Genomic DNA, 3715 nt, shown 5'->3' with positions numbered 1-3715 from the left:
ACATCAAGATGGAGCTGTTCCTCCAGGCCAGCCTTTCTCAACCTGTGGGTCCCCAGATGTTGTTGAACTACAACTCCCATCACCCCTAGCTAGCAAGGCCAGAGCTCAGGGATGATGGGAGTTGAAGTCCAACAACATCTGGGGACCCACAGGTTGAGAAGGGCTGGCCTGGAAGAGCAGCTCCATCTTGATGTCAAATCTCGCAGGTTGAGAACCACTGCTCCAGGCCTTTGGCCAGGCTTCAGTCTGACTCATTTTCTCTTTGTTTAAGAACAAGCACGAAGGAGGTTTCCCAGCCCGCTCACAGGTCCTTATAGTATCAGTGGAAACAGTTGGTCCTGGCGAGAATTAGCCGCTTTCAGTTTAACCTGAGGACTGCCATTTGTTTAGTTTAATTTTAATTTATTTGAATTAATTTTGGGATGAATTTTAATCGATTGCTTGTTTTTATGTATATTGTGTTATTAATATGATGTTAGCTGCTCTGAGCCAAACTCCGGCAGGGGAGGGGGGGATACAAATAAAAAAATATTATTATTCCTGATAAACCCCAGGAAGGTTAACCTGGCACCTTCATTACACACCTTTAGGCACCAGGCATAAATGTTCCTCTTTAACCAGGCCTTTGGCTGATTGACATCCAGTGCCCTTTTAAAATGTGTGTATGGGTGTGTGGGGCAGTTACTGGGTAGTTTTTATTTTTTTACTATGTATTTTGTGTTTTTATATTGTGATTTTATGTTGTAACCACCCGGAAACCAGCAGGCATAGGGCGGTATACAAATTTTAAAAATAAAATGAATAAACTCATTTACTCATCTAAATAAACTCATCTAAATGCTCACAAGCATTTAGAAGGCATGTTTAATAACCTTTTCTATAATTTTGCCCAATACTGATGTCAGACAGGCTGATTTATGGTTCATCTGAATGTTTGGGTTTTGGCTAAATGCAAGACAGCAGTCAGTTCATTTAGTTTTTGTTTATTCAATTTGTAAACCATCTTTCATCGCATGGATTATCACAGTTACATTTATCCAAACTAGCAAAAACCACCAAAATAACTTGGCGGCAACAAAAACGCATATAAATAAATTCAAATGCTGGTAAGTGACCCAAGCAACGTACAAAAACAAAAAAGCACTAAACCAAGTATAATAAACAACCAATAAAGAAACTAAAAGAGAATAGACAGATCTTACAGATCCTGTAAGATCCACTAGAGAAGGCCACAAATACCTGAAACCCTTCAAATCAAGGGAGCTGACAATTGTAGTCTTCGGGGGTTGCTATGGAGAGACAGTTCTTGAGGTTCTAAGCTGCTTAAGGCTTCATAGGTCAAAACCAGAACTTTGAATTGATCCCAGAAACTAACTGGTAGTTCATGGAGCCCAGCTGGCCTCTCACTTCTGGCCAGCTGTGGAAAAAGGCCAGCTTCTTTGGAAGCAAAGAGTGCAGATGGCTATGGAACAGGCTGGGTAGACAGCTCCTTTTCTCCAGTGATAGCCTTCACTTGCTTCAGCCTCAGAGAGATTTTAACCATGAACATGCACAATTAAAAGCTAAAGAATTCCAAAACAATTAAATGTTGTTTACCTAGGCCAATAATTCTGAAGCCCTTTTTGAAAAATACCTACCCGTTCACCTAATGCACAAGAGAAGGGGAGGGATTGTGCCAGCTTGCCAGACCAATTGAAATTAATGACTAAATTTGTCGTGCTCATTAATGTCAATGAGTCTGCTCCGAGAAAACGTTAGTTGGATACCACCCAAGATATGAATGGAGCTACTGAGTAACATTATAGGGATGGAGAAAAAAACATATGGAGAGGTAGCGTTATTTCTAAGTTCAGACATCCCCAAATCCTGAAACAGCTTCTCTGCCATGCCCCCAAATAGTTGTCCTGGCATATACTGTGAAACTGGGGTGGGGGAGGAGAACCCAGTTGACCCAAACCCTGGCAGCAATCCCAGATTCTAAATACTTGGACTAGCCCACTAGAATGTCCATTGTTTCCTTATTTTTCAAAAAATTTATTAGTTTTCACAATATTATAAACAAACAAACACACAAGACAAACAAACATAAATCATAGCCTTATTGAAAATTACACTTATTAACTTTGTTAAGTGACTTCCTCGCTTCCCCTTGGTTGAATTTCATTGCATGTCCTTTTAATGGTTTTCCAAATCCCAATTCTTATGAAATTTAACTTAAACATTAACATCCTTAAATCTTCACCTTATGGAATTAACCATATTAATTCATCACTTAACATAAATAAAATCCTAAGCCAATTAAGTATCTGCAAGCTATTTTCAATTAATTTAACTTAACAAATTTAACTAGATAATCATTAAATTTATTCCACTCTTCCCGATACTCCTTCTCCTTCTGGTCGCAGACTCTTCCGGTTAGGTTGGCTGACCTAGAATGTCCATTGTTTCCTGTCAAATAGTCAAGTCATGCAAAGTCTAGAACAGGCTTCCTCAAACTCGGCCCTCCAGGTGTTTTTGGCCTACAAATCCCATGATCCCTAGCTAGCAGGACCAGTAGTCAGGGTTGATGGGAATTGTAGTCTCAAAACATCTGGAGGGCCAAGTTTGAGGAAGCCTGGTCTAGAAAGAGGGCCATTTCTCAGTTTGTGCGACAGAGTAGCAAGGTTCTCACAAATATAATGAAAAAAATAAACGGAAAACGTGTAACCAAAATTCTCCAAAACTCTGATATTGTAATCCACTTCTTATTATGCAGCATCCTATGAAAATATCAATCTACAGGAAAGACCTGATCTTTGCTTGCCATTCAGAAGAGTATCCTCTGGCTGAAGTTTCTACACATGAGCTTCTTGTAATATAGACTTACTGACTCACACTTGCGTAAAAGGGTCAACCTGAGCTCAAGTTGCCTTGGGCTCTCAGCAGCCTCTGCCCCCACCCTTTTTTGTGCTTTCTAGAACAAGCAAAAAGTAATGGGGCCATGGCTTCCTGCAAGTGAGCTGAATCTCTCGAAAAGGAATCTCTGCTAATCCAAAGATTGCAAGATCCTTCTTGTAAGGAAACCAAGTTCTTTTTCTTTTTAAGTCACTTAACGGACCTTTCAACATAACCAGCATCCTATGAGTCAAACTAAGCAGTCAAGGGAAAGCATGGCTGTGTTTTGGTATGAGGAAATTGAGTGGGATGGGGGGACATTAGGTCACACATTTGTATTTTTTGTATTTTTGCAATGTCAAACATAAGTTCAACTTCAAGTCAACCTTTTGGATATGATTATATAGGAGCTGTATTGTTAGGGCTATTCAAATTCCATACATTTAGATCAGGAATCTCCAGCCTGCAGGTAAAATTAGGCCCACCTTGTGTCCTAACTTGGCCTATGAGGTTGTTTTCCCAAAACACCCACCTATTTCAAAGTGCATGTTAATTGCTGTTATGCTTGCCCCCTTCTTCAGCCTTGGTCTTCTGTCCTCATTTATTTTGCTTCTCTTCAAAAGTTATCTTCTGGAGAACAGATGGGAAGTGTGTGTATATTCTGGCAGAAGCATGATTTTCTTGCAAAACTACAGAATCACACAGTGTGTCCATTTCAATCTTCTGGAACAGTGATGTAATTTTCTTTGGAAATAGCATCATTATGCCTATGAGATAGTATCTTGTGATTAAGAGCCCTATGCAAACAGTGTGACGCAAGCAGAGTTTAATCACAGATTTA

General features: G+C 39.8%; 1 long non-coding RNA gene across 1 annotated transcript; it reads right to left on the bottom strand.

The window, feature by feature from the left end:
• Positions 1-967: 967 nt before the first annotated feature.
• Positions 968-3084, bottom strand: LOC310753097. The gene is made up of 2 exons (XR_014543179.1): positions 2430-3084; positions 968-1998 (listed from the first exon to the last, which is right to left on the bottom strand). It is a non-coding gene; the product is annotated as an uncharacterized lncRNA (long non-coding RNA).
• Between the last annotated feature and the right edge of the window lie 631 nt (positions 3085-3715).

This window comes from Podarcis filfolensis, assembly GCF_964270895.1.
Source record: "Podarcis filfolensis genome assembly, chromosome: 17".
NCBI lineage: Eukaryota > Metazoa > Chordata > Lepidosauria > Squamata > Lacertidae > Podarcis > Podarcis filfolensis.
This window is presented reverse-complemented; position numbering and strand designations above follow the sequence as displayed.